Source organism: Malania oleifera, chromosome 6 (genome assembly GCF_029873635.1).
Source record: "Malania oleifera isolate guangnan ecotype guangnan chromosome 6, ASM2987363v1, whole genome shotgun sequence".
NCBI lineage: Eukaryota > Viridiplantae > Streptophyta > Magnoliopsida > Santalales > Ximeniaceae > Malania > Malania oleifera.
In genome coordinates, this window is record NC_080422.1 from 36,031,005 (window position 1) to 36,045,021 (window position 14,017).

Below are 14,017 nucleotides of genomic sequence, written 5' to 3' on the forward strand. Positions count from 1 at the left end.
AAAAAAAAAAAAAGAGAGAGAGAGATAGAGAGAGAGAGAGAGAGAACAAACATCCAGTGATAAAGCCTTTAAAGGCCTCCTACCCTGCAAAAGATTGTTAGTGTTAACTCTCTTAAGAACGACCAACAAATAAAAGCTTTTCTTAGAGAGGACTTCAGCCTTCCAAGTGGATCTATGAAGTGGGAAAGACAATCTTTTCTTGGTTAAATGCTATAAAAATAATAATTGAAAAAGAAAAAAAGGATTTACAAGAATACTCCCCAGAAGAATCAAGAATCCAAGAACGATAGTCTCTCTTTTGGGAAAGGAGCCTACCATCCAACAAAATTAATAAGGAGGCAAGCTCCAAAACTTCCCTATCATTAAGAGCTCTACAACAATGGAAATCCCAATAGAAACCAGCCCCATTAGAAATAAAGAAGAAATTGGTTCATTGTGCAAAGAGGGCAATCTAAACAAATGGGGAAAACATGAACAAAATGAAGAAACCCCCACCTAGATATCTTCCCAAAACCAAAAATCATACCCATTTCCCACAATGAAATTTGCGTAAGGAATAAAAAGAGAATATGATTGTGAAATACCCTTCCAAAGACTATCACAAAAACATCTCAAACCCAAATTAGCATCCCACCCATTCTCCTACAAGCCAAAATTACTCTTCATAACTTCGTACCAAAGGCAAAACTCAACTAAAAGAAATCACCACAACCATTTACCCATTAACGCAATGTTCTTAGACACCACTTTACCAAGACCCAACCCCCCCTCCTTTTCAGACCTACAGACAACCTCCCAACTAACCAAATGATCTTTATTCTCCCCCATCCCAAGCCAAATAAAGTCTTATGATCTTCTCAATACTACAGGGTACCCTCGCGGGTATTCTAAAGATAGACAACAAATAAAGAGGAATACTAGAAAGGCAAGCATGAATGACAGTAATCTGCCCATCTGGAGAAAATAAAGCACCCATGCAACCTCTTAGACACTTTCTCCATCACAAGATCCCCAAACCCAAGCAATCTAGGATTACCACCTACAGGCACACCAAGATAATTCAAAGGCCAATCAAGAATACCATGCCCAACTAAAGAGGACAATTCCAAAGATCAAGAATATCCAAATAATACAAGCTAACCCACTCTTACCTAAATTTATTTTTAAACCAAAGACCCAACAATTGCAAAATAGAAAGCACGTCAAGAGACTGCCTATGATCTTTTAAAAAGAAAATAGTACCATCAGCAGACTGGAGCTAAGAAACCACAACCCACTCACTTCCCACCCCAACCCCTCTTACAAAACCTCTATTTACAGCTCTGAAAACCAATCTACTCAAAACCTCTACAACAAAAACCCCCCTTGAAGCCCGGAACCAAGATTTAGGCTATCCATAAATAATAACAGGGAAAGGAGCATTAGATAAACAGCCCCCATCCAAGATCGCCATCTATGACCAAATCCCTTTCTAAAAAATATTTTATCAAGAAAGTTCCAAATAAATCATAAGCCTTATCAAAATCTACCTTAAAAAACATCCCTTTATTTCTCCTACAAACACCCTTAACAGCCTCATTTGCTACTAAAATAGCATCCAAGATCTGTCTATTTCTCACAAAAGCACTTTGAGCCTCCAAAATAGTATCCGCTCTCACAAAAAAACCTTAGCAATGATCTTATATACGCTAGTCACTAAACTAATACGCTGAAAATCTGCAACTTTAACAGACTTGCTCTTCTTAGGCAGCAAAGTGGTGAAAGTAGAATTAATGCTTTTAACCAAAATCCCATTAAAAAATAATTAATTAAAGATCTTTATTAAATCACCTCTAACAATATCCCAACAATCTTGGACGACAGCCATACTGAGTCCATCTTGACCCGGAGCTTGATCTCTCTCCCATCTTAAACACAACCACTTTAACCTCACTTTCCACAAAAAGTCGTTCCAACCACCTCATCTGATCACTACAAATAGGATTCCAATCCAACCGCTCACTTAGGCTAACAATCATCTTCCACATTAAACAAATAAGCAAAAAAATCTGTAATCTCCCTAGTAATCAAAGAATCTGCATTAGTAACCACTCCTCCTTTCAGTTCCAATTCTGTAATCATATTCCTCATCTTTCAACATGTGGCCAAACTATGAAAATATTTTTAATTACAATCACCTAACCCACTTAAGCTTCATCTTTTGCCTCCAACTCCTCAATTCCCTAAAAATCACCTCCTCTAAATCATTAATCAGCTTTAACCTCTTACCTAATCACATTCCAAAAGACTCCCCTCTTCTTCTTTTCCATCCAATAAATTAATCTCATCTAAAATGTTCTCTCCTTCATCTTAAAATCCCCAAAAGCTTCAATATTCCTAAATTTTCAACTCTTCTTTAAGGCACTTTAATTTTTTCATAAACCTAAAACCTTCCCAAACCTTCTCAATATTTTCACACAAAACATTCCTAACCGAAGATTGAAAAGGCTTATGACCAGGCCACATATTTTCAAATCTAAATGGAGTTGGCCCCCACTTGAAACTAGACTCTAAAAGAATAGGGAAATGATCTGACACTGGTCTAGATAAAACCCACTAAAAAATATTAGGTAACTCATCCTCCGACTCACTACAAAAGAAACTAGCAACCACCCCCCCCCCACCTTCCCTTCCTCCCTCCCCAAAAAAAATGACCAAAAGAATACAGCATTACCCAACGGAAGATCTTCAACCCACAACCTCTAATAAAACAAAAAATTATACTCAAAGCAAACCTCTCACCCCATTTCTTTTCCCTAGGGAATCTCACCACATTAAAATCACCGCCTAAAACCCACCTAAGATAACAAGACCCATCCACAGCAAATAACTAATCCCAAAAATAAGACCTAAAAGCAGGTCTGGAAGGACCATAACTGACAAAAACCGCCACTGACTGCTACCTTTCACTTCCAACAAAACATTCAAAGAAAAAATTCCCACAAGGCTATCTATTCTAACAACTAAACAAGTATCCCCCAAAATATGGATTTCCCCAGTGCCCCTTAAGAAGGAAGAACCTCCCACTCCTTAAACCTACCTTCCCAAATACCATGAAGCACACCAACATCCACACTCTCAAGTTTAGTTTCTTGGATAAGAACAATTATCAGGAGAACTCCTATTCAGAATTTCCCTAATAAGACCTCTCTTTCTCACATCACCTAACCCCCTAACATACCAACTAATGATCTTCATAACTTAACTATTTTACCCCCTTACCTTTACCCTGAACCCCTCCATAATTCACCAACGTAGCTAACGTGCTCAATTCTTTTAGCACCTTCTTCTTCCTCTCATAGGTCTATGGGCAAACTACTACTTTCATTTCCTTCCTAAAGCATTCACCATATTAACCCCCATCCACTCGAGGAGTTTTTGAGATTCCTAATTGTCTCTCTCATCCCCTAATGAGTTAATGATCACAACCCTCATAATATGAACCCCTTTTGGCACAAAGAATCAAGAATAGGATTTGACAAACAGGGAATGGGTAACATACTTCTTTGGGAAGTGGGATCACCTTGCTTTTCAATGAAAAAGTCATTCTCAGCCTTACCACTCTCAACTACTATAGCAAACTCCCAAATTTGGCCACGAAGAGAATCACTAGAAGGAATGATAGGCAAAATCCCTTCTTTCAGGAAATCATCTACTTTATTTAATATTTTATATTTCAAAACTCTTAAGTAATCTACCGTGGATCATCTCTTTTGTCCAATAAAGATTTTGAATAAGTTGACTTAATCATATCTTGAAACATGTCTTATCCAGATGGCAAATTTTTGAATATGGATTCCCGGTTAATCTAAGCATGATTGAATTTCCGATTTAGACTACATCGTTTTGGAAAATAACTCAAATGAATTGACTTTCAAAGATCTTGAAATAAATAGAGATTTTCTCACAAAGATATGATATCTCTTCCATTACCTCTCTCGAACGCAGCAGCTCTTTAATCTCAAGCTATGAAAGTTTAAATCTTTCGGCCACACTTATTAAATTTTGACTCTAGCATTTAATAGCACTTTCTGTTAATTGATCCTATGGTGTAGAGGGAATTCAAGACATTCGGAAGGAAATCAAAGCAAAAGGGCTACTAAAAACACCCTCATGCACTACTGCATGGAATCGGAGGTGCCAGCTTTCGGCCAACGCGTGGCAGCACGTGGGGTATCCTATGGCTGTGAAATTTCGCACACTAGCAGATTGACAGGTTATGTGACTTGTTATGTGGTTGGTTTTGCATATAAAGTATTTCTTGAGGTTTTGAAGAGAACAGCAGAATTCAGGATTTTTCCGGCGACTCCTGAACCCACTCCTGTAGCAGATGATCCTTCTACAGCAGAAGGTTTGCATGGGATTGTGATTTTTAAGGTTTGGTTGGCGGCAGTTATGCAATTAGGGTTTAGATCGAATCTTGCTCTGGTAACATTTTGAATAACAGAATAAAATGGAGCACCTTATCTCAATTATAGGTCTCTCCATCTACTTATAATATATGTCAAGTACATACCAGCGACCATAATACCCTTACTATCTCACTAACATAACAGTAGCACATACTAGTAATGCCAAATGACCAAAATAACCATTAACAGACAGCATTACTGTCTACTACAGGTTGTTATGCCTTCATTTTCTTCAAGACTCGTTATTAATCGCTCTAACAATTTTTCACAATAATTTAGTACTTCTAAAAAAACATTTCAGGATTTTAAAAATTGAAACATAATTTATAAACCATATTCATCATATTTACTATTAAATACTCAAGAATTTATCCCAAACTAATTGAAGATAAACAAACTGTTAAGTAGAAGAGTAAAAATCGTATTGCAGAAGTTTTTTTCTCCTGTGTTAGAAACTACATTTGTAACATACATCACCGTTCTTCAATTGCCTAAAAACAAAAATCTGAGCAAAACTCAAATTATATGCCAGGTAGTCTTTAGTCTTTGCCCCATAACACTTATTTTTTGATTAGATGTTCACACTTTTATATGATTATGTTATGAAATATGAAATAGAAATATGTTCCATCTGTTTATGTTTCATTATTTTATGACTTCCTAATTTAAATTAGATTTTTACTCAATAAAATGGTGGCTAGTAACAGCTACAAAGATTTTCTACCTTTAGCGACAAAATAGCCACTATAACATTCAACATGGTCAGCATATGCCATGTGTACCTTGATTGAAAATTTTGGTAATAATCACTTAGACACTTGTATGCAAGAGTCATAACATGTGAATCTACAAGTTTAACAAGTTCATTAATATAATAAACAAATTCACCAATGCAGCATCCCTTACAAGTTACATGACATCCAAAACACAACTGCAACCACTACACCATGACCATTACCAATACTAGAGACCACCACCATTTTTTAGAACTATGCTACTATGGTCTAGACCCTAGCTTAGTATGATGTGTTTACAACTCACTTTATCTTTTAAAATTACATCCCTCGTAACGTTGTCGCTTAGATATCTTCATATTTTGGTTGTTTTTGTTCCTTAATCGCCCACAATTTTGATCCATAAAGCATGGTTGGACTTATAGCCCTCCTATGAAATTTTCCTTTTAATTTTAAAGGTGTTATACAGTCACATAACACATCAAAAACATTCCTTCATTTCATACAACTTGCTTTAGTTCTATACATTACATAATGGTAAGGTTGCTCCTCTGTGACCAGTTGGTCACGGGTTCCAATCCAAAGAAACAGCAACTCTGCATAAAAGCAGAGGTAAGGCTATGTACACTAAGAAAACCCTCACCCAGCCCCCACAAAGCAGGGAGCCTTGTGGCCCAGGGACACTCTTTAGACTTGCGCAACAGATTCAAGTTAACAGAATTTCCAATTACCAGCAATTTCTCAAACATCATTCAACATTTTTTTCCTTTCCTAGAGTTAATAAAATTGAAGTTTATATATTACACATTTTACTTTGTGTTGGAATCTCTACATTCTAAAGAATCCCTCCATATTTCAAACTTACATTTTACTTCATTTCTAGTTTCATCCATCAAGACAATATTATCCACAAACAACAACCTTGGAACCTCATTTTGGATATGTCTAGTAAGTTCATCCATAACTAAAGCGAAAAGATAGGAACCCAAAGAAGTCCCTTAAAGTAAACCTATTTTAATTGACAGAACCCTAGTTTCTCCCTCAATAGAGCTGACACTAGCCATTGTCCCATTATACGTATCCTTAACAACTTCTTTATATCTACTACCTACTTCTTTCTTTTCTAGAACCCACCGCAAACCTTCTCTCAGAACCCTATCAATTTTTTTCTAGGTCAATAAAAACCATGCACAAATCCCCATTCTTTTTCTTGAAGCTTTTTAATTCCACTTTGTAGATATATAGCCTCCACTCACCTAGCATTTTTCTAGGTCATTTTGATCATGTTAAATAAACTAATCAACCATATCACATACTATCTTCTAAGCTTTTCCAAATTTTAATAGAGATGCCTCTAGTCTCATTTTTCATATTTTTTTAATGCAAACTTTATAACTAATATACTCTAATTTTCAAATATATCTTAAATCCCTAGCCTTTAACTCTGTTTACCAATTATATCTTTTCCTTTCGATTCACCCAATGCCACTTTAGCTATACTTCAAATAAATTTTAGCAAACTATTCCATAAAATGTTTTCATTTACATTATCTTATATTTCATACAATTTAATCATTTCAAAATATGCCAACCAACACGAATGACATTTTCTACTTTAGCTTTGGCACGTGCCAAGAAGATATGCAGATGTGAAACCTGCTCTTGAGATAATTTACAAGTTTCCAACAAATTTAGAGACCACTGCTGCTACTGAGCAAATATTAACATGCAAGGACAACTCACAAAGACAATCAACATATCACTTGCAGCCGGTGTTCAATTTTAAATAATATAAAATTGGATCAAATATAACATAAAGAGAGAAACAATAAATCAACCCAAAAGAGAGATTATTTCAGTCTTCTAACTCAAATGCACTAAATCAACTATCAGAGTAATTGCACTATATGTGAAAATTTTCAAAGAAATAATTGTATTTTGAGAGGCAAAAGAAAAGAGAACACTAAAGCAACAAGGAGGTGCAGCATAAGTAAACAGAAAAGTATCAACAAAATCAATGGCCACCTGAACATTAACAAATGCTAACTATCCAACAAAAAAATAGCGTTTTAAGCCATCTATCCTTTAAAATATTAATGGAAGTCTCTACTCTTTCAGAAGGTCCCCCCCCCCCCCCCAAAAAAAAACTATCCAGAAAAAGAAGGGAGGGGGGGGGGGAGTCAAGGTGGTCATCTCTAGAATTTTCTTTTATTCATTGTCTATTCCAATGTTTTAAAAGACAAAGGCGTAAGGGGCCAAGCATGAGCCTTTAGACGTTGAGGCATAACCCTTTTCAAAATTTTTTTTTATTTATAATCTAGATAAAAATATGTGAATGACTTACATATATTTTTTGAAAATAAAGAAAATTTTAAGAAAACTACAATAAAATATATAAAAAAAATCATATATAATTTGTAAAATACCTATTGCCTATTAAAAAAATATACAAACTTGGATTCATTAAGTAAATCATGCCAAGAGATGGATAAAACAACACAAAGTTCAAATTATTTTCAACACCTAAGATGCAACTCTCAATTTTTTAAGTCATATTACGACATTCCTTTCTTATAAGTTATAAACATGTAGTTAAATCTAGCCAGTTATAACTTGGGATTTGCACACCCAAAATGCATAAGCCTCACATAAAAAGGAGCACAAAGCATGCCTTTTGTGCAAATTTGCAAGCCTCAACATATAATATGTCAGCCTTTTTGGGATTTTGTATTTTAGAATGAATCTCAAGGTGTGAGCCTTGATTAAGCCTTTTAAAACATTCTCTGTTCAAAAACCCTTCCAAGTTCCAAGCCTATAATTCTCCTGGCACAGAAACGATGACAGCCCAGTGAACACCCATAATAGCCAGCACACTTCCCACAAATTTTTGGACCACTGACAGCTAACAAGCAGATGGTACATTATTTCTGCCTCCCTTTTGCAAAGAAATCACTGTTAACCACCATGATTCCCCTCCTTTGAAGAATATTCAACGTCAGAATCCTCCCGCATTCAGCTTTCCATGCAGAAAAGGCTACTTCAGTAGGAGCATTTGCCTTCCATATGGTTTTCCATGGAAAGTCACTTATCTATCCTCCTTGATTACTCTTATCAATTACTAAGCAAAAAACTTTAAATGTCATTCTCACCATTCTTCAAGCTCTTCCACCTCACTACACCTTCCCTATGCACAGTCAAGAGACACTCTCATACAAACTATCAAAGAATCTAGCAAAAAGTCCGGGCACTCAATCCTGTGCCCTCCTCGAGAAAGGCACATCCCAAGCCGCCCCTTAATATAACAACTGACATAGACATGTAGGAACTAATCATGGCATCTCTATCTATAGTCAAATTAATGCAGATTAAGAAATTAATTTTAAATGTCCACACCTGGAGTCATGCCAAAACAGAATAGACTCCTCATTTCCTAAACTAACCAGATTATAGAAAATCTCCCAACCTTTCCGTATTTTTGTTGACACCCCCATCCCGTAGGAACCCCTCACCTGGTTTGCAATCCACCCGCTAATACTCCACTCTAAATCTCCACCAGAATCAACTTCCAAGGATCTTCAATTTCTGTCATGAATCTCAAAAGCACTTGCACAACATTACCATGTTGGCATTTGTTAAGCTCTTGATTCCAAAGCCCTCTTTATGAAGAGGCTGTTTCACCACATCCGATCTGCCTATGCTGCCCCAGAGAAACGTCTTGATGTCCTCCAACAAATAAATTATATGAATAAAATTCTAAAATCAGAAGGAAGAACATTCCTAAAATAATAGTCATTCATAGATTACGTATATTCTTCAAATCAACAAATAATGTGTACGATCCTTAAAAGTTATATACACAGTGAAAAATATAAATAAAAAGTAACACTCGTTGATGTAGTTCACAGATCAGATATATGCTCCACAACAATCATAAAATGGGCTAAAAATGGACACCCAAATATACATATACATAAATATTTCACGCACACGTAAATTTCAAATTATAATTTCAAACAAATGATTGCACACTATAGCTATAATTAGTAAATATGAATATTCTAATTATAACGACAAATTATCAAATTTCACAATACAACCGCCGAAAAAAGATCAAACACCAAAGAAGCAAAAGATTAACCACAAATTACAACATTACCTCCAATGGCGAAACTAGGGTTCCTATCTCAGACTGTAGATTGGACTACGGGTAATGGTGCGCCATCGGATACTGCAGAATCAATTGAGATCCTTGGATGGAATAAGCGGTAGAGTAAAATGAAGCCCTAGAAGAAGAATCAGGGGAAGTACCTGGGATAAGAACTGCGGCAGGGGATGATGCTCGGATGCGAGAGAGAGAGTGCGTGCGATTCGTACGGTTCTGTATCTGAAAGTCTGTCGAAGCTACATGACACAGAACATTTCTGTGGATTGAATTGAATAGTTACTGTACGTTGCTGCATCAAACATGGTAGGTTTCCCGGGTCGGATCCGGCCCGCAGGTCACACTCCAAACCCGAAAGCTCGGCCTGTTTGCTGTTACCCGACCCACCTTTGATCCTTCCACTTAGGTTACTGGAGCAGAAATTGTATACCATATGTATACACCAATCTTATATAATTTCATGTATTTTAATTGAATAAATAATTTTTTATACACATAATAAAATCATTTTAGATCTGGACTATGCATAGTGTACCTAATATCATACGGTACCTATATTATGTAGTGTATTATACACATGGATTATAAACATAGTATTATATTAGATATGGACCATACGAAGTGTACCTAATATCACATGGTATTTTTTTATACACATGGTATTATAGGTAGTGTACCTAATATTTTCTCCTACAATATAACCATTCAACCTAGCCCACTAAGCCAATCCTAATCAAATTACAAAAAAAAAAAGTGATTTTGAACCATGTTTTGCACTAGATAGCGAATTGAATTTACTTAAAAATTGAATATATGGATCAAATAATAAGTTCAATATGCAATCTATACAATTTATTTTTAAATTTTTTATTTAAATACTTTTTCGAGGTACGAGGTAGTTGTGTTGAGTTAGGGCTCGAAACTTCTTCCATTCACTGAACCCTCCATTTCATTCTTATCCTTCTATTTAAGTTGATTGCTAACATTAGCATAGTCGTGCATGGCTATAATATGCCAATATTTTGTCGATAAGGATGAGTAAGAAAAATTGAAAAGCAAATCAAAATGCAAAATTAAATCAAAATAAACAAAAAAACAATTAACTACTTTTTTCGTTTTGTTTCCAATTTGGTTGAGATTTAGCCCGTAATAAATTGAATCAAACTGGTATATTAAAATATATATTATATAATATTTTAAAATTTTAAATAAAAAAAATTATTTTTCAAATGACAATTTAGAACTTAGGTTGGTTACTTTCATCTTGTTTAATTTCTAGAATTAGAAAGTGGATTATGATTTTTTCTTGTGTTCAAATTATTGGATATTTTTTAGCTTATGTAACATGCTAATTAAAGATAATAGATTTATGACTTCTTATTGTTAGGGTTACAAATGAGTTGAACTTTGTCATAGTCAAACTTGTTTATTAAAATTTTAAAAAAGCTTGAGTTCAGGCCAAGTTCAAACTAAGTTTCGATATACTTGTTCAAACTTACTTATTATGCAAATGAATTAGCTTATGAGCCTTGCAGAGTCAAGCTATCGAGATACTCAATAATGATTTGATTCTTTAATAATCACCCACTCTAAGGGGTGAGAGTTTTGTTAGGAAAAAAGAACTCTCACTAATATAGCCTTAAGAGTTTTTTTTATTCCATCAAGCTAGCCTATTAGCTTGGGCATTGGTCATTCACTAAATTCAAGTTATGAAGTTTGAGTTAAATAATTTTGCATCCAAATAATCCTTGTTTTTAAGTCATGATTATCTATCAAACCTAATTTGAACTTATTAAACCGACCCATAAATGATCCTTATCCAAGCCTATAAAACAATTCTAACCGAGCTTATAATCCAGCCACTCATCAGCTAAACTCATTCATGTTCAAGTTCAACTTTGTTGATGGTCATTTTGATCGAATGCCCAAAATGGAGGTTGACAAGTCTTTTACATTTTCCTACCTTTTACCTTTCTACTTTTTGCCTTTTCTATTTTATTTTTGTCATTTTTTACTATCCCATGTGATCCTAGATGGTCCAAAATGATAAGGTAGGGTATGACAGCAATTTTGACCTCATACACGTAAATTGAGATAAAAATTCTATCATTACGAGCATTTTTGCCCACTTTCTGCCACTTTTGACTATCCTAGGTGATTCATAGCAATCTGAAATGATAAGAAAAGGATTGACAACGATTTTAACTTCGGGTATGCAATTGAGGCAAAACCTCTATCATTATGGGCTTTTTTGTACTCCTTCTACCAAACTGCACCAAGTGACTTGGGTAGTAGTATTAAATAGAAATAAGAGGTCTAACAACCATTTTTACCTCAGACATGCAAATCAAGGCAAAATCCCTATTATTTCAAGCTATTCTAATCTTATCTATCAAATATGACTACACCAAGTAATTCAAAGCAATCTAAAATTAGAGGAAGAAGTTTGACTATGATTTTGACCTCGATTACACGAGGTAAAATCCTGTCATTTCTATATTTTTTGGTCTTTTTCCTCCAATTCTGACTACATCAAGTGATCCACAGCAATCTGAAATGCTAAGCTAGTGTCCCCCAATAATTTCACCCCTAACATGAAAATCGAGGCAGAAGCCCCATCATTTTTTGCTTTTTAGGTTTTTTCTACAAAATCTGACTCTACCAAGTGATCCAAAGAAGTATGAAATGATAAGGAGTCAAATTGTACTTTTAGATTTTGTACAAAAATCGAGGCAAATTTTTGAATTTTTTTTATAATTTTCTAGCATTTTTTAACACTTCCGCAACTGTTAGCGATTTTTGGTGGACTCCACTTACCTTTTACTTTATTTTAATAAATTAAATTTTTATTTCAAAATTAATTAATTAAATATTTAAATTTTGATAATAAAATATTCAAATTTTTAAAAGATAGTATAGTCATGCAATGCAAAATGAATAACAAAAGTGATCTCACAAAGTATGAAATATATTAATAATTGATGTGAGAGAATGTTTAAATTTTCAGAGCCGTAGTTTTCTAAATTAAGTAGCTCCCCCTCAGTTTATGTACTCAATCATATTTATAGGTGGCATCTCTACTGTGCATTAGACCTAATTCACATCTAATTTGTATAAATCTATCCTCCTGAAGAGGTTTTGTGAATATGTTAGCCAGTGATTCATTAGTGCACACGAACTCAAGTGCCACATTCCCCTTTTGCACATGATCACGAATAAAATGGTGTCTAATTTCAATGTGTTTGGTTCGTGAATGCGAGATGAGATTCTTTGAGATATTGATTGCACAAGTGTTATCACATTTGATTGGAACCGTGTCATAGTGCAAACCAAAATCCATAAGTTGTTACACCATATAAAACGTTTGAGCACAACAACTTCCAGCTGCAATATATTCAACTTCAGCTATGGATAGGGTAACTAAGTTCTATTTCTATAGGGATAACTATATTGATAAGGATAAATATAGTTGATTAATAATCAATATGGTTGGTTTAAAAGTTTCCAGATGATGACTTATACTACTAGGCATAATGAAATAATTCTCTATCTGGTATAAGCAGCTTATTGCATCTAAGTTAGAATTCAAATTGATAGGGGGAGCATCTAAAATTAAAATGCCTATCTTATATGCTCACAAACTTTTGCTTAAATCAGTTCTTGAATTCTATGTGGCTCTTGTGCTTAAATGAAAGTCATTATTGAAAATCATAATTTGAAATATGTTGATTTGCCACAATCATTTGATTTTGCCATATGATCTTTGTTTTAAATTGTCTGACATCTTTAGGAATATTGTGGTTGTGTTTTTCTGGTTATATTTTAGCATGTGCTTAATTGACAAACAAGAAAAATGTTTCTTGCTTGTTTTAAATTAAAGTCTTTTTTTTTCAGCAAGCCCCCCCCCCCCGGTACTTTTTGAAAAACAACAAAGGGGGATATTTTTTATGCTTTATGGCAAGAACTACTTTCAAGACTAAACTCTTTATCTCTTGCCTTATTATATATATATATATATATATATATATATATGTGTGTGTGTGTGTGTGTGTGTGTGTGTGTGTGTGTTTTAAATTGCATAACTGGTTCAATAACTACACATGAAAATGCATACGAACTAGTTAGACTGTTTTATGCTTAAACCTTCTACTTCTTATCATATGTTATATGTAGAGACCCGGAGAATTATAGTAATTAAATAATAAAAGGAAGGAGAGAAAAGGAATTTCCAAAGGGGGACTCAACAGGGTCTCGTCGACGAATGCAGAACGTTTGTCGACGAATAGCCTTCTTGGGCACGTCGACGTGAACACGTGTCTTGTCGACAAAAATATACCGAGAGGGCTGATTTCAGGACATGAAGTTCATCGACGAAGGTTATGATATCGTCGACGAACCTCCTTCTTGGGCTCGTCGACAAGGTCACATGTCTCGTCGACGAGGCAGCACTCTATAAATATGCCAAACTCAGGATTCAGCAAGAATTTTTGCATATAACCTCTCTTTCTCTCTAGAATCTGACTCTCTCTAGCTTCTTTCTAGATTTTTGGTTTCGATTCTCGCCGGTTTGACGATCAGAAGCCGCCATGTTACTCCTAGGAAGATTCTCTACAATACTGCCAGCATAAGGGTCATGGATTTTATATGATATGCTAGCGTAAGGGCCGTGG

General features: G+C 34.9%; 1 protein-coding gene across 1 annotated transcript in view; it reads right to left on the reverse strand.

Moving 5' to 3' along the window:
- LOC131158263 (magnesium transporter MRS2-1) overlaps positions 1 to 9,624 on the reverse strand; it is a 28,122-nt gene extending 18,498 nt beyond the window's left edge. Inside the window, exons 1-2 of the mRNA XM_058113002.1 lie at positions 9,494 to 9,624; positions 9,342 to 9,413 (exon numbers count right to left, since the gene is read on the reverse strand). The gene's annotated coding sequence lies outside the window, so the exon portion shown is untranslated. The remainder of the gene's footprint in view (positions 1 to 9,341; positions 9,414 to 9,493) is intronic.
- Between the last annotated feature and the right edge of the window lie 4,393 nt (positions 9,625 to 14,017).